At 36.1% G+C, this 18732-nt stretch overlaps 2 long non-coding RNA genes across 2 annotated transcripts; both read right to left on the bottom strand.

Moving 5' to 3' along the window:
* Positions 1-5524: 5524 nt before the first annotated feature.
* Positions 5525-7079, bottom strand: LOC310729194. The gene is made up of 3 exons (XR_014534490.1): positions 6586-7079; positions 6354-6458; positions 5525-5778 (listed from the first exon to the last, which is right to left on the bottom strand). It is a non-coding gene; the product is annotated as an uncharacterized lncRNA (long non-coding RNA).
* Positions 7080-12001: 4922 nt separating this feature from the next.
* Positions 12002-14696, bottom strand: LOC310729188. Its single transcript, XR_014534484.1, has 2 exons — positions 14589-14696; positions 12002-12791 (listed from the first exon to the last, which is right to left on the bottom strand). It is a non-coding gene; the product is annotated as an uncharacterized lncRNA (long non-coding RNA).
* Between the last annotated feature and the right edge of the window lie 4036 nt (positions 14697-18732).

Genomic DNA, 18732 nt, shown 5'->3' with positions numbered 1-18732 from the left:
TTCATTCCCTAGTTATCAGCAACCGCATCTGCTTACAAAAGAAAAACAATGATGTAAAAATTGATAAGGCAGCACTCACATAACTGAAAATGATGACATCCTAATAACAAGGTTGATGCTCGGCTGCAGTGTCACATCTGATACATAGCCTTTTAAGGCTTTTCCTGTTATAGCACAAAATCTCTGTACTGAAGTTCTATCATTATGATCCTTTCATCTATTGTGATCTTATATTATTGAGTTCATGAATCAGCTTCTCAATTTTCCATGAAGATCATAATGTCAAATTCAGATGCATGGTCAGTCATTTTTCATTTATTCCAATGTAAACCTTTATATACTCCTATTTAATTTTTAATTTGAATCAGCTTTTTTAGTCATCTGTGCCTGAACATACAAATAATTTGTTTCAGGTTTACAGCAAACCAACAGCTCTCATTCTTATACAGGTACTGTGCAGCAGTACAGTAACAGTAACTAAACTAGATATGGACAAATACAAACAATTACACATAACTCAACTAGATGGTCAAGCAGATAAACAGTACACATTGGTCTGTGACAGAATCAGAAAGTGGCATTAGTGCAGTGATTGTCTAATCAATTAAAGTAATATATTGCACATGGGTATGATATTGCAAATAGATTATTTTTAATCTACAGACACACCATTCAAAGAAAGACCACACTTGGTGACGTGAGGTTCACTTCAAAGAAGCTAATCAGGGGGCTTTTCTGATGCGCAATCAATGACAATTAAAGCAAGATATCATACTCCGTGCACAAGGGGGTAAGTCATACCGTCACATCCTCTTTCAATAGTAGGAAAAAGTGTGTGAGAAAAGACAGACATAGCATTAAACTCACCGAATGCTTGGATGGGAAACAGCAACACCGTGTGGATCTTCTTGCTCTTACAATTAAACATCTACATGCAGCATGTACATCTAGACAAACATAAAATAACTATTCAAATTTTAGCATACATGCAAAAAAAAGAACATGAAAGCAGTGGTGGTTGAGTTGTTGTGGCTAAGTGGTTAAGACTCACTGATCAGAAGATTGAATGCTTCAAGCTGCCGGTGTTAAAGCAAGGTCTGTCACAGAGGTGAATAATAATAATAATACGTAGGTCAACTTTCTTGCAAGAATATGTTTAATGGTTACATATGTATTTTACATATCTCTTCTACTGACTTCTACAATACATATGAACCAGTGCACTTTCCTCCTGAACTTCAATACCAACTGGTACAGTACACAGCAATGTAAAGTACAAAACAATGTATGATGAAACAGTTAACCTACAGTACATGATAAACAGAGCTAAATAAGACAGCACAGATCTACACAGGACTGCATAAAGTGAATATATAAAAACACCAAAAGACAGAGCAATAATTACAAAAACAAAAGAGTACACACAACAAAAACAAAAGCAAAAGTTTTGCCCCGAGCAACGTTGTATCTTATTTATACAACTGAGCAGTTTATAATCAGTATCAAATTTAACTAAACACCTATTATAAGAGTGATAAATAGATGTGGGATAAAATCGTCCGGTTCTAGCGGGAGCTGTTGCTGCTGTACAGTATTCTGGACTCAGTGGAGCTTGTCCTCTCTTGTATATGAATTTGCACTTCTTTTCTGAAATATTATCTATAGTACTATCTAGTTTACGAATGAGGACTGAAGAATAAGTAATTATGCTGCATTTAAAGCACTGAAGCAAAACACTCAATTTTGGCAATGTTGAAAGTTGGCAATTGCCTTCTGGTAAGGATTTCAGGCAGATCCAAAAGAAAATCCCTTTGCATTGTTTAAAAAAGGAATCCATGCAGTTTGTTACAAGGTGGTTTGGTACCAAGTAAGTGATTGGTACAAGCAACTTTGTGTTCAAACAAAGTGTTTGATATTTGTGCAAGTGTATATGCACTGAATTCTAATGAGTTCTTATCTCCTATTACTATTCTATTCTTTCTATTACCATACCTGTAATTCGGTCTATACATTATATTTGCCAAAAGTATTGGGTCACCTGACTTTTCCTGCTATATGTGGTTTATTTCCAAACTGTTACCACAAAGCTGAAGGCACTCAATTCTACAGGACGTCTTTAGATGGGCTGTAATAAGATTTTGCAGTCACTTGAACTTGGAAACTTGTTTCAGCATGGCAATGTCCCTGTGAACAAAGTGAGCTCAATGAAGATATGGTTTACATGCTTTGGAGAAGAAGATCTTGAGTGGCCTGTTATAAAGTGCCAGCATTTCAACCTGCATTTAGACGGATGTTTTGTAACTACTAGTTCAACAGTAAAAGACCTGGGAGTTATTTTAGACAGCAACTTGTCTTTTAATTGCTAAGCTACATGTAAAAAACATGTATATATCTGAGGCAGAGAAGCTCGTTCATGCATTTATGACCTCCAGACTGGACTATTGTATTGCATTACTAGGTGGATGTACTGCATCATTATTAAACAAGCTACAGTTAGTCCAGAATGCAGCAGCCAGAGTGTCAGGGTGCAAGAAGTTGGACCCAAATGCAGGACGCCAGTGAGGTATATAATCAATGTCCTTATTAATAAAAAACTAATTCAGGCAAAACTCAGAGGAAACAACAGGCTGAATAGTCCAAGTAAAAAACACACAAAAAAACAAAGTGTCTGAAAACTTTACGACCACACACTGAATAGTTCACAGAAAAACACAAAAACAAAGTGTCGAAAACATATGACCATGTGCCGAATACTCCACGTACAAAAAAAACACAAAACCAAAGTGTCAGAAAACTTATGATTACACGCTGAATAGTCCACATAAGAAAAAACACACAAAAACAAAGTGTCTGAAAACCTACGACCACAGCACAGAATGGGGAATGGCCAAGAGAGGAAACCAGGGAAAGAACAAAAGACAAAAAAAGAAAAATAAACAAAAAAACTGGCGGCAAAAGCGAATCCAATGAAAACCGGGAGATCCAAAACAGTAACCAAAGTATCTGGGAAGCGAAACGAGGGGGCATAAAATTCTAAAAAAAAAATCAGGAAGCCGACGAGACAATCTGGCAGAGAACGCGAGGAATCCGTGTCTATTCATGCAACAGCAAGACGGCAGCCAGGACGGTTGCGAGTATGATTATATATCCCCAACCTTATCGTCCCTACACTGGCTACCTGTTAAGTTTCGAATCGACTACAAACTACTGCTTCTTACTTACAAAACACTAAGTGGATTAGCTCCCAATTATCTTTCCAGTCTTCTAATATGCTACAATCTGTCACGCTCCCTGAGATCTCAAAAATTACGGACTTCTAGTAGTTCCTAAAATAGCAAAGTCCACTAAAGGTGGTGGAGCATTTTTACATTTAGCTCCTAAACTTTGGAATAGTCTTCCTGACAGTGTTCTGGGCTCAGACACACCCACCCAGTTTAAGTGCAGATTAAAAATGCATCTTTTTAGCAAAGCCTACACATAACACACATCACATCATAATCTTGTGCTCCAAAACATCCGATCACATGCACATTATCAACTTGTTCTGTTAATATCATGAACAGCAGCTACGCTAATTCTTCTCCACTGCTTCTCTTTCTCTTCCCATCCTGAAGCATCCTGAGGTTGCTCCAGCCCAGTCACGTCCCACCTTATGAAGATTGTGGACCTTTAAAGAAGTAGATGCCGAACTTGCAAACAACCCGTGCCATCTAGAGACGTACCAGTGTAAATTGGATCTCAATTCATGTGGAGTTTTGACATTGGACCTTCTTGAGTGTTTAAAGGCTCTGGCATGGAGAAGCTGGTGTTGAATCTGTGATGATCGCAAATGTTTAGCTATTTAATGAGTTGCTCAGTAGCTCCTAGTCCTAGTTTTATAACCACAAATGACTATAAAACTATAGAAAGTTTATTACACATAAAATTACATTCCAGTGCTCATGTTAGTTCTGACTCTTCAGTGTTCTGTATTTTTTAAAGATTTATGATCACATAATCACATGATCACATGATCACATCTCTTGATGTCACCTAATTGAGGATGGGTTCTCCTTTCAAATCTGGTTTCTCTCAAGGTTTCTTCCTCATTACATCTAATCTGTTGATTTCGGTAAAGCTGCTTTGAGACAATGCCTGTTGTGAAAAGGGCTATAGAAATAAACTTGACTTGACTTGACTTGATCTCATCCCTACTGAACAGATTTGGGATGAATTAGAATGCTGATTGCACCCCAGGTCTCCTAACCTACATCAGTACCTGCCTTTCATAATACCCTTGTGGCTGATGAACACAATTATCCATAAGCACATACCAAAATCTAGTGGAACATCTTCCCAGAAGAGTGGAGGGAATTATAATAGTGAATTATGACTAAATGTGGAATGCAATGCTCAAAAATCACATACTGTACTGATGACCAGGTGACCCAATCTTCTTCTTCTTCTTCTTCTTCTTCTTTCAGCTGCTCCCATTAGAGGTCGCCACAGCGGATCATCCGTCTCCATACCACTCTGTCCTCTACATCTGCCTCCATCACACCAACTACCTGCATGTCTTCCCTCACCACATCCATAGACCTCCTCCTTGGCCTTCTTTTTTTTCACCACGCGACCCAATATTTTTGGCAATATATTGTATACAGGGTGTTTTCCTTATTGAGACTCAAAATCTCATGCAGAAGACTCTCTTGTCAATAGGGAAAAGTACTGTAATGTTGCATTCCCAAAAGATATAGTCCATATACAACAATCGACCGCATGCCTATTGCCAAAGTAGCACTAAACCCAACCATGCATTTTGTGGATAAACCCCAATGCCTTTATTTGGTCATTTCTAACCAATGTATCTGCAGCTGATGGTCAACATCACACAGAACACTACCACAACTCCTGGTTCCAAAAGGTTGGTAAAGTTACCATAATTCTACTAGTTACTGTGTACTTATTGTTTTTTTACCATTTGGAAACCTTTTACTTTTAGAATTAGTCTTTGTTTAACCTCATTAGAAGTAAATTAGGTCTTTTTAAGCTCCTGAGATTCACTGAAGTGCAAAATACCCTTCTTGTTGTCAGAAGAGAAAACTTTACCGAACCTGAAACTATACCTATCATGACATCTCTTATTTAGCAATCTAATTCATTCAGATTATTATATTTATATGTTTGACTTTATGAAATATATTTTTTTTACTCTGTAAGCTCATGTCATGCTGCTTCATACCACCACCACCACCACCATTTTTCTGTAAGATCTAGGCCCAAATTGGTTAACTGTAGTTATGCAAAAGCATTTCTGAAATTAATTTATGAAAAAACCCCAAAAACTTTTTGTTAATAAAAAAAAAAGTGTAGCTTATGTTGCTGAGAAACTGAAAAAAGAAAACCCTCCCAGCTTCATTTATGATAGTTACAAATAATACATGATGGTGATAAGAGAAAATAGGAAAAAAAAACAGCACTAAAACAACATTCTATAAACAGCATTTATTCAATTATAATTTAAAATTGTAGAGCATATTTTAACATAAATATATCATAAATAATAGCCAATCGTAAATAGTTATAAATAGTTGTTATGGTAACAAATTAAAACAGTTAATACATTCATACAGATATTTGGTTGACGAATCTCCATAAACTTAGTGCTACTTATGAGTTACACATGTACACATGTAATTCCCTGTAATGTTTTTGAGCACACAATTTTATGTTTTTCAGAAAACGGTCAAAGGAAACTTCGATAGCCGATGTGAAGTTATCGTCAAAGCAGCTGATATTCTGTGGGGAAAAGAATAAATGTGAAATGATAAGGCAGCTTTTTAACTTTTTTCAGGAGAAATTTTGATTTGTAATCATCTGTACACATTTGGACTTTCTCCAGATTAATGTGTGTATGTTGCATGTTTGGACATGTGTAATAGACATCAGTAGTATAATAATTCGATTAATTTTATTGATTATTCTTTATTATTTACTACTGTCTACTGTTTGATTGCATTGTGCCAGTAGTATAGTCACTTTTAAATGTTTTTTTTTTCTTGTCTCATGTATACTAAAACACAATGAAATTCTTTCTTGTTAGGAAGCTGAGGTCAGAGTGCAGGGTCAGCCATGATATCGTGTCCCTGGAGTTAAGAGGGTTAAGAGCCTTGCTCATCAAGGGCCCAAAAGTGGCAACTTGATGATGCTGAGGCTTGAACCTAATCAGTAACTCAGAGCAATAAACACTAAGCTTCCACTTCCTTGTAAATTCCCACTTCCCTTCTAAGTTCTGTCACTGAAAAAAAAATTAAGCTGATTAGCTGATTTGGTTTCAAACTAATTTTTTTCAGGCTTTCATATCATTTACTCACCTTAGTGTAGCCTGAAAGTCTTCTGAGCAGATACGGTGTTTCATTTGATATATCTTTTGCTTTCAATTCTGACAGAACTCTTTTCGCTTTGCAGAAGTCATCATACTAGATAGATATTGCATAGTGGCAGATGTAATTACAGTAAAAATAACATTGAATGTAAATATATTTATTGGATTTAAATTATATGTGTTAAAGCACCAAAAAAACACAAAAAAACAGCAATAGTTACTTCGCAGGATGAAGGTTTTATCACTTCTTTTACTAAAATTTCAGAATTCTGGGAATACATAATGGTTTGATCATTAACATTGCATTACAGGTTTTACTCACGTTTAAGCATTTAAGCACTAAATACACAACGATATGTCTTACCTTATGTGGCATCTTGAGATGCAAATCCACACTGTTAATGATTTCTTTTAAAAGATGTTGGTGAACATTGTTACATTGTAATGGCACGGATACTGCAATAACCAGCATGATGCCCAGAAGAAACAGCAAGAAGCTCTTCATAGTGCTGAAATTTGGTCAGTTCTTAGAGTTTGGTGGTTCCAATGCTGTATTTCTGTCTTCAATACCAGTCTTCTTATAGAGCTGAAAGAGGACGTGTCTGCATGACGTACCTCATGTGTGGAAAACACTCCTGATATCTTGATTAAGATGTTATTGATTACCCGTCACACATACATTTGAGATAATCTGTGAGGAAACCAGAGAATCTGAAGGAAAGCCACAGCCGCACAGCAAGAAGATGCACACACACACTATTGCGTTTTTAATATAGTTACAATACCAGTTTTTTCCTTGGTGACTGGGAATCTGCAATACAACGAAAAAGATGATGGAAAAAGTGACAAGACAGACTTCACATGAAACGTGAAAAAGTGTTCAGGGTCATATCTGATAGCTTTTAATATTTTATCACACATACCCTGCACTAACGTTTTAATATTCCTCTGTGTAATACGTTCTTCTTACTCCAAAACTGTCCTTATCAAGAAAATAAGGCAAGATTGATAAATTGCTATCTTTTTTTTATTTTTATTATTTAGACTGGGGCTTTTTGAACAGTTCCCTTTTAATGCTAGTCTTTTTTGATTTGCAGACATACTTTTTACAGGAACTCCTAGGTTTGGAGGATAGCTTCATAGAAATCAATCTGACATTTAAATCAGTTACCTACATTTGCTGGATCTATGATGATCACAAATTGTTCTGTATTGTTGAAAGATTTATGACCAAACTCTTGATGTCACCCATATGAGGATGGGTTCCCCTTTGAGTCTGGTTCCTCTCAAGGTTTCTTCCTCATATCATCTAAGGGAGTTTTTCCTTGCCACTGTCGCCACGGCTTGCTCATCAGGGACAAACGCACACCATTCACCTTCACTGTTGTTTTCTGTAAAGCTGCTTTGAGACAATGTCTGTTGTGAAAAGCGCTATACAAATAAACTTGACTTGACTTGACTACATTACTATAGATTACTTCTAATCTAGAGCTCAATAAGGAAATTGCTAACCCCGCTCGTGAATGTCAAATAGCACTGATGTGGACCTTTCTTGCTGTTCATATTTACGATTGCCATGTCTTAGATGTTAAACTGTTATTAAAAAATAGTAGACATAATGCAAAAGTGTGAATAAATGTGAAGGAAGTAGCAGTGTGGTAGTGGTGGCTCAGTGGTTAAAGTGCTGAGATACTAATCAGATGATCAGAGATTCCAATCCATGGCATTTTAAAAGCTTTTAAAAATGCTTCAGCACTACATCACTAGATCGGAAAATGTCAGGTGTATGTGTCATTATGTGTCTCATATGCAGTCTGTGTCCAGCCTGTGTACATTGCTCTTTTTGTCCGCTCACCACTACTGAGCTTGCCGGTGTTTTTGCGTTGTTGACGCGTTAAAAAAAAGAAAAAGATAAGAAGAGATTAACTGCATAGTGAATTGCTGATATTTATTTGGTTGGAAAAAAAGTAAGAGTAAAGAAAAACAAACTTTGAGGAGTCTTGTGTTACGGTCAGTGAACGGTATGCGCAAGCACCGGCCTCCCCTCAGCCACGCCTTGCCCCACCTTTATAACTTTGCCCCTGACCTATAGAGGGCACACACTCACAGGACAAAAAAACAAAACAAAAAAAAAAACCTAATAATAAAATGTTCTAAACAAGAATTAATTATAAATCAGATTCAGTCATTCTATTTAATGGCTCCCACACTAATTAAATGTCTGCCACCTACAATCTAGTATTGAAAATACACATAACACACCCTTTATTTTAAAAACAAAAACCCACAAATGATGTAATTGCGCATCAGAAAATCATTATCTAAGTATATATTTCGTGACTCAACATGACTTATGACAATATATACTGCATTTATGAAGCGATATATTTGGCGATTTTGAGACCAGCACACCACGGATGCAGTCGCTTTCGCCGAATATATTCAACAGTAGAACTTGCTTTTGACGGTCTTGCCCCTGGGGATGAATACTTTATGCAAAATTATGTCAATTTATGTTGACAAAGACAATAAATATGCACCTGGTTGAGCTGCGAATCTGCCTCTCCTTTTTTGGTGGTGGAGATAATGGCTGTTCCATTGTGAAGACTGTTGCTTTGTCTCAGGGTCTTATCCATACACCCAAGTTTCATCAGTCTTATAGTGATGTTCTTCTGCTCTTGAAGCGTGTGCCACTCAAAACAAATCGAACGCCTCACTGCAGCATGACAGCCTTACAGTCTGGCATGACAATGTCAAAATGTAGATCTAAAAGAACAAGAGCTAGATGCGAGTGCAGATCTTTATTTACAAAAACAAACAAAACACTGGAGAGAAAACAAATACACTAGGCTAAGGCTAGGGATCTATGTAAGTTATAGGGAACATCATTTAGCTTGGGTTACTTAATGCTTCAATCATGAGGAGCAAAACAAAACAAAAAAAACAAGGAACTTAGTGTAGCTGATCAGTTAACACAAATCAGGTGTGCAAATTTTACTCTGGAAATGGAAATGACAACAAAAGTAGAAATTCAATAATGTGCACAAGGGTGTGCTGTGTAGGCCTGAAGGGGATTAATCAGAGACAGCTTTGACAAGACATGCCCTCTGGTGGTCTGGTGGGAAAATATTTCAGGTTGCCACAACCGTCAAGATTAGAAAGTCTAACATTTGAGTTAAAAATCATAATTAAATTTTTTCCAGAGAACTTTAATATTTACATTTATGGCATTTGGCAGATTCTCTTATCAAGAGCAACTTTTAATTATCTCATTTATACAACTGAGCGTTTAAAGGTTATGGCCGTTGCTAAAGGGCCCAGGGGCGGTAGATTTGTCGTGCTGGGATTTCATCCAATCAGATGTCTAACGTCTTAACCACTGACTTTTCTTATACACAGTTGAATATCCATGTTCAACTCTAGACATAGAAAGACGAAAAAAAATCTACTACTACTGGATACTGCCCTCCATTTTGGATGGAAATCGCAACTTTGTATTCACAACAGATCAAAGATTGGGCTATAAAGCAACATTCAGTTTATTAATTAATTTATTAATTTCTTTGTTTGTTTTAAAAGTTTAGATGTCTGTTCAGGTCGCATTTATATGTATTGTAATCTCTGACAACTCATTCAACTCATTGTTCAGGACAACAGTATAGAAAAATATACTCATACAGTTGAGCAAATACACATGTGAACACACTGCTGGAGGGCCTAAAGCTAAATACTGATAAGTGTGCTTTTTGTCTCTGTACCACATACAATCAGTGTAGATTTTATTCAAATCTTTTAATAAAGATTTGCACCGTCAGATTAATGCCATCTGATATTTTTGCTGCACACTCTAGCTCAGGGGTCGCCAACTGCCGGACTCCGGTCTGAATCCGGACCGCAAGATGCCTCCAGCCGGACAGCGAAGCAATTTCACATAATGGAATAAATATATGCCAAACGCTATTTTCTAATAAAATCAAATTGATATCAGGCACATTAAGGTCAACTCAGTAGAGCCGTTTGAGGCCTAAGGTGCCATGGGTCACTACTACAGTTATTATGCTCACTGTTGCTAGGATCAGACGCACAGTTGCACGTGCAGTAAAGGCAGCAGAAATCGATGCACAAATAGATGAGTGGCAATGATAAAGTTGGGTCATAAATAAGTGGACTTGTGCATGGTCTCAGGAGTTAGAGAAATTTTTTTCTCTCAAACTGCTATTTGGTCTATATGCAGAAACATTTTATTTGCTGGGGCACAAAATCATCTGCAGGTGACCCACTAGTCCAAAGGAAAAAATACTCAGATTACAAGGTCCTCAACCTGTTGCCACTAATTTATGAAAGATATTCTGTAATTCTGCTTTTTGGGGAATGGCCATTATTAAAAGTACTGAATTAAAACTGAATTTAACTGGAACCATACAGACTTTTAAATTTATAACTACTCACTGAGAAAATTTTCAGACCTTCTGAATTTCAAGTAATAAAGGACAAACCAAAGGTTTACTTAGCCAGATGTATCCCACAATGCTCCTGTGCAGCAGCAAAGAAAACAAAGCCTTTGTTGGTTCTTATGCTGGAATCTTGCTTGAAATGCTTGAAATATTGAAGGTTTTTTTAGATTTACCAGACATAGTAAAATAAAATTACAAATTGAGTGTAATTTATGTTCTCTAATTTACAGTTTCAGCAGGTTTCAGTGATTATTATTAAAATATTTTTGTATTCTTTATTCTGTATTATAAAGGTTCTCTGGTATTTCTCTGTGGCTGGATAAAATTCTTTGCTGTTTGACATTAATTTCTTATATACCTTAAATAATTCTAGCAAAAACCATATTTTTATGGTTCTGCTTGGTCAAAATGTGCAGTGTGTAGTTTTATTGAACTAAAAAGGATTCAAACATAGTATACCATGAAACGAGATTTCAGGTATCAAAGAACTTAATTGGAGTGGGTATAACAAGAACCGCACAGGAACGGCAATCTAGGGTAAGTAAACGGTATATTGGACAGCAAGTGACGGGAGAGAGAGCTCTTTTAAAGGGGGCTGATAAAGGGAAAACAGGTGCGGGTGAATAATAGGAGGGAGAGGCTGATCGTGAGGGGTGAGAGCTTGAGGGAGGCGTGGCTGGTGGTTCTCTGACACACGGAGCAGTGTGTACTGTTCTTACGCTTGTTCATTAAGTTGTGTTATGTGTATTTATGTTAATATTAGTCTAAGCCCTGCTCAGTCCACCACAGCTGTGTGGTGTCTGAAGGTTAAATGTGCACTATTGGTTCGTTCTAAACTGGAAACAAATTCCTTGCATGCTCGAGTATACATGGTCAGTAAAGTTGATTCTGTATCTGACCAAGAAGAAAGGAATGAGTAAGAAAGAACAAAGATGTGTCTTGTGTTTCTTGGGGGAAAAATATGCAGTGATTAAAAATAGGTTTAAAGAATTTAATTTACTTTCAATTTCATTTAGATTTAATTAAGGTACATACTCTTGTCTAAGCACTGATAATATATAGTTTAGAGCCACATCTGACACTTTAGCCTAAAATATCTCTAAATTGAATTATCACTTTTTCCATTCATTCATTTGTTCATTCATTCATTCATACATTCATTCAATTCTATTAATTGGATCAATTCTTACCATTGATTGATTGATTCATTTATTCATTCATTGATCTTTAATAAGTACTTCATTTCGATCAGCATTGTTAGGGATCCTTGCTATGGATTCTTTTCCATTTACAGTGAGAATTTACACTGAATGGATGTCAGTACATTTATTTGCACACTTAATTCTATTTATTAATGCCCTGTCCTCCTACTGGCATATTTTAGAGAGGTGGAAGAAAACCAGAGAACATGGAAGAAACCCACACTGTTTTGAACATTTTGAACTTTATACAGACAGTATTGTTCACATAAACCAGTGAAAGAGTGACTCTAAAGCAGAAGCACCACTCACTGTACCACCAGACTACAGTATTCTTTTGTATTTTGCTTGTATGCTGCTTTCTGCCCCAGTATAGTGCAATAAATGGTTACATCCTTACACATTAATGGTAGTGCAGCAGCTATAGCACAATTCAGATCCACCTGGACCAAGATGTGTTAATAAAGATCCTGAACATAAATAACTTAAAGCTAAATATTAATAGTAATTCACACTAATAATAGGAATACAGTAATAAAGACCACAAGCAAGAAAGAATGGAGAGACGAGTCTTGTAATTATTGTGAGAAAAATTCCATTAATGTGTCAGACCACAGGTATTTCACTAATTATATATTTCACTAATTATATATATATAGCATTGCAAAACTCTAAGGATCTCGCATATTTTGTCATAGCACACTGAATTATTTTTCTCAAAAGCAGTTGAAGTTCAGTTTTGCGGGCTAATGATGAGGTGGTGCAGTGAATCTTCTGTGAGGAATAAATAAATAACATTAGTGACATTAATCCACATTAAAAAGGAAAAGGATTATGAAATTAACATCCATGATATCTCATATCAGATTAAGTATTGCTCCAGATTAGGAAATATATTCTGCATGCTCAAATGTTTTGCGGTCTTTTATTTGTATTATTCAATGGTCAGTAATATCATTATTATGAGATGTCTGAAGCATTGATTAGTTTTTATTTTTGGTAATTTTTTGGACAATTTGGTTATTTTAGAACAAAAATGTTACAAACACGATTCCAAAAAAAGTTGGGACACTGTGCAAATTGTGAATAAAAACAGAATGCAATGATGTGGAAGTTTCAAATTTCAGTATTTTAATCAGAATACAACATAGATGACATATCAAATGTTTAAACTGAGAATATGTATAATTTTAAGGGAAAAATAAGTTGATTTTAAAATTTCATGGCATCAACACATCTCAAAAAAGTTGGGACGAGGCCATGTTTATCACTGTGTGGCATCCACTCTTTTATTTTTATAACAGTCTGCAAACATCTGGGGACTGAGGAGACAAGTTGCCCAAGTTTAGGAATAGGAATGTTGTCCCATTCTTGTCTAATACAGGCTTTTATTTGCTCAACTGTCTTAGGTCTTCTTTGTCGCATCTTCCTCTTTATGATGCGCCAAATGTTTTCTATGGGTGAAAGATCTGGACTGCAGGCTGGCCATTTCAGTACCCAGATCCTTCTTCTACGCAGCCATGATGTTGTAATTGATGCAGTATGTGGTCTGGTATTGTCATGTTGGAAAATTTAAGGTCTTCCCTGAAAGAGACGACGTCTGGATGGTAGCATATGTTGTTCTAGAACTTAGATATACCGTTCAGCATTGATGGTGCCTTTCCAGATGTGTAAGCTGCACGCACTCATGCAACCCCATACCATCAGAGATGCAGGCCTCTGAACTGAGCACTGATAACAACTTGGGTTATGTATGTCCTATTTAGTCCAGATGACATGGCGTCCCAGTTTTCCAAAAAGAACTTCAACTTTTGATTCGCCTGACCACAGAACAGTTTTCCATTATGCCACAGTCCATTTTAAATTATCCTTGGCCCAGAGAAAACGCTTCATGTTTAGATATGGCTTCTTTTTTGACCTATAGAGAAGATCATGGACATCCAGTTTGGTTTTCCAGCCTTGACCCTTACGCACAGAGATTGTTCCAGATTCTCTGAAACCTTGGATAATATTATGCACTGTAGGTGATGATAACTTCAAACTATTTGGAATTTTTCTCTAAGAAACTCTTTTCTGATATTGCTTCACTATTTTTCACCACAGCATTGGGGGAATTGGTGATCCTCTTCCAATCTTGACTTCTGAGAGATACTGCCACTCTGAGAGGCTCTTTTTATACCCATTAATGTTTCCAATTGACCTAATAAGTTGCAAATTGGTCCTCCAGCTGTTCCTTATATGTACATTAAACTTTTCTGGCCTCTTATTGCTACCTGTCCCAACTTTTTTGGAATGTGTAGCTCTCATGAGATCCAAAATGAGCCAATATTTGGCATGACATTTCAAAATGTCTCACTTTCAACATTTGACATGTTATCTATATTCTATTGTAAACAAAATACAAGTTTATAAGATTTGTAAATTATTGCATTCCTTTTTTATTCACAATTTGTACAGTGTCCCAATTTTTTTGGAATCGGGTTTGTAAAATAAATACAGTTTTTTTATTTTTTGTTATTTTTTGTATCTTTAACTGGTTGAGATCTTCAAATAATTATCACAGTCACTCACTCTGTTGTAGGCTGCAAGGATCCTGGGCAGCCGCCAGTCTTCTTTCTTTAGTCCAAGCTCTTCTGCTGTAAATGCTGATAGGACTTTTCCTGCCTTGCAAAAGCTCTCATCCTGAAGTTGCCATGTCAATGTAACCAGAGAGATATTATAATAAAATGGTATTATTGCAAATTTAATTTGATAGTAACAAACAAACTAACAAACAAACAAATCCTGTTACAGTGCAGTGAAAATCTAGTATCACATCTTTTACAAAAATCCAAGAACTCTGAGAATAAAACAAATGTTAGGTCACTGACATAGAATTATTTGGTTGAAAACATGCTTAAACTTTTAAGCACTGGAAAAAAACACATGTAATATATCTTTCCTTAGGTAACAAGTTCATCACTTCTGCAATGATTTCTTTTAAAATTCTTTGTTGCCCTATATGGTCACCTGATACAGACTCTGCAGAAATAACCACGATGTTGAGAAGAAACAGAAATATCTTCATGGTGCTGCTCATTTCGGAACAGTTGTATCTTCTCAGTTATGTGGGTTCAGGTTTGTGTGTCTTCTTCACTTCTCACTTTATAAGTCGGCAGGAAGGTAAACATAAACCCACCCCATATCATGGAAACTGTTCTGATATCTTGATTGAGATATAATCTATAAAAAAATATGCAAGCTAACCTTTTACTGATGTTTCCTAGTTTTTAAAAAGAAAATAGCTGATTAAAGATGTCTTTAAAATCAGAAGTGTATTCTCACTTGTTCATTTATATATAAATCATAGATTCATTCGTATTCACTTCATCCTGATCAGGGTAAGAGTGCGCCCAGAGCTTATTCTTGAAAACACTGGTTGTAAGTCAGGAATAGACTCTGGATGGGACATCACACTATACATTATCTCACATTTTGAGAAAGATGAAATATTAATAGATTCATGACTTCATACAGTAATCTAGATGTTTTTAAGTATTTGTTTTCCTCAGACTGAATTAAAACTTCAATTGATATCTGCTGTTAGACTGATATTCATTTCCTTTTTACTTTTGATAATTCCAGCTAAAACCACATGCTGAAGGTGACAGTTTGTTTGATGCAGATCCACAAGATAAAGCAAAAACCACCATTAGGAGGAAATTTTCATAGCGTTGCTTATTTGTGTCCAAAAGCCAGAGTTCAGCATGTTTTCTTTACAACTCTTTTCTTATAGTGTAAGGCGAGACTGGATAATTTGGCCCTGGTGTCTGTGAAATACTTCCTGATATTTCTATTAAGATTTTTTCAATTACTCATCAGACAGAAGTGCTGTGAAGCTAATCTCATGCTATCAAGTGCAGTATTCCAATGGAAGAATACCTGACAATTGTTATTGTTTATTTATTTGTTTGTTTGCAGAGTATATTAAGAGAGTGAAAATAAATTTAATCAAGGTACATTATCTCGTCAGAGCACTGGCATTTCACAAACTCTATGACCAAAACTAATAAGGGTATAAATGTGAAAATCACAACATCAAAAACAAAAGCAATAACTAAAAAAAAAAGCTAACCAGATAAAAAGCATTGATGACAAGTAAACCATCACATAACTGACTGAATGGTGACATCCTAACTAAAAAAGGAAAGTCAGTACCGAAAATTTTAAAAACAATATCTGTACTTCTACTTAAGTGAAGGATGTGTGTACTTTTGCCACTTCTGCTCTACTGTATGTTTTCCTGAAGTAGTCAAAGTTCACCTAATGATAAGTTAATGCAGTGAGTGTTCTGTGAGTGAAAAAAAACCTTACCTTAGTTACATTTAATCCACAGTAAAATGAGGAGAAAGATTATAAAATAAACATCCATGATATCACTTCTCAGGAATGATTAGGAACTACACTATATGGACATAATTATTTGGACACCTGACTTTTCCAGCCCTATGCCCTATGTAACCCCAGTTCACCTAAAGTGTTAAAGTCAGAGACAAATAATTGTATAAGATGGTTTTGGATGCAGTAGTATTACATTCATTAAATTATGTTCAAAAGTGTTTGTCCCTATGGTGTATATGCTGCACAATAACATTAACAGGCTTTTATTTTGAATGTTTGAAAGCTTTTAATATTAATAATAGGATGTCTTTAGCATTGATAGAAAGAAAATACTTCAGGGCACTTTTAGAAAAAAAAAAGCTTAAAGTTACCGGGTTTTTACGTTGAGGCTTTCAAATAGTTTTCACATTTACTCAGGACAGGGCTAGCCCTGCTTTGCAGAAGTTCATATGCTGCAATAGCACTGCTAAAATATTAGAATAAATATATGAAATATGAAATGAAATATAACAAATATAACCCAATTATTTAAAAAAAACTCAATAAAAAAACATTTTCTTAGGCAATAACTGGTTCTTCATGTGCATCACATGTGATGTCTTCTAAAATAATATGGAGAAGTTTATCTTTTTCTAATGCTCATAGTCCATAAGGTTGTACAGTAACCATCACAATGGTGTAAAGAAACAACGGGATCTACATGGAGCTGCTGATTCCAGTACTCTGTTCAGTTAGTTCAGGTTTGATCTTCTTCACTTTTTTATTGTAAAAATCAATCAACACATTGCAGTAATCGAATCTTGGCTGCTGTTGGGACATAACTAATGCTTGGGGATTTATTAATTGATAATATTTAGTAAAGCCTTCCCAACTGCTGGTAATACATTTTAGACAGAAGCAGTTTAGACAGAAAATCAAATGTAGTACACAAGCTTTTGGCTTAATAAAGAGCATTAGGCTATGTTCTTACCAAAAAAGTGATATTTTTTCTTTCCCATAGCCAGTTCTTCTCTCTTAATTTTAAACCTGACCCCCAACTTCATCTATGGTGATTACAAGATGCATCGCTATTTCAGTTTGTGTGATGTGGTCTGTCGAACTCTAATTTGTAGCTTTCATAATTTGTACTATTGGTCTTTATATGACCACACCATGCATATCTGTTCTGGTGGTCCTACTGGGAGAAATATGCTCTCAGTGACTTAGCACAGAAATCAGCTGGAAGTAACCAGCCATGATTTACAAATAAAAATGCAGAAGGTATCAAACATAAAACTAAGCCTATGATTGCACCCTGTACAGAACAATTTCACTAAATTTCTGTTAATTATTCCATGAATACAGCATGCTTCACAATGAATATTTAGTTTAATCAATTACTATTTGCTATGTTAGGCAGTTTAAACAGAAATTGGGAAGTGCTTTAGAAATGTAAATCATTCTTTCGGCTTCTCCCGTTAGGGGTCGCCAGAGCAGACCAGCCGCATGTTTGATTTGGCACATGTTTTTACGCTGGATGCCCTTCCTAACGCAACCCTTCCTATTTATCCGGGCTTGGGACCAACACTAAGGCTTGTGCAACCCTAATGGCTGGGGTTGGTTCGGGGATCAAACCCAGGTCGCAGCGGTGAGAGCGCTGCATCCTATCCACTAGACCACCAGGAAACCTTTAGAAATGTAAATCATGACTAAGATTATTAACAGTTTGTAAATATTGTGCACATGTAATCATCCTATATACACAAAAAGTTAGTGGACACGTTACATTTAGTCTTTATTTACTAACCTCCACTCTTCTGGGAAGATGTTCCACTAGATTTTGGAGTGTGTTTGTGGAGATTTGTGCTCATTCAGCCACAAGAGCATTAATAAAGTCAGGCACTGATGCAGATTGAAGAGGCCTGGTGTGCAGTCAGCGTTCCAATTCATCCCAAAGGCTTAGTAAGTCTGATGTCAGAAGCTCTATAGCACACTCAAGATCAACATAGAGATGTTCATGGAGCTGGCTTTTCTGAACACTTGTGTGCCTCAGATATTGTGGTACAAGTTTGGTAAAGAAACACAAATGGCTAGAAAAGCCAGTTGTCCCAGTGATTTTAGTGTCCCTGGCAGTATTTACAGTAGGTGTTGAAATGTCAAGGCGCCCTAAATCCTCTGTATCGGGATATGAGTTAAGGGGTTCCCTAAAATATTTCTTTAACAATAATTGCTTTGGAAAATAATGATTGGTAAATACTGCAATGCCATAATCTCCTTCTTTTCTTTTCATTGTACATCAACTTTTGAACTTTTTTCTGATGTCTAATTACCACAGTTATAAGACATGACACATATC

This window comes from Silurus aristotelis (genome assembly GCF_946808225.1).
Source record: "Silurus aristotelis genome assembly, chromosome: 7".
Taxonomy (NCBI): domain Eukaryota; kingdom Metazoa; phylum Chordata; class Actinopteri; order Siluriformes; family Siluridae; genus Silurus; species Silurus aristotelis.
The sequence above is the reverse complement of the archived record's forward strand: the minus strand, read 5'-3'. Positions and strand labels throughout refer to the sequence as shown.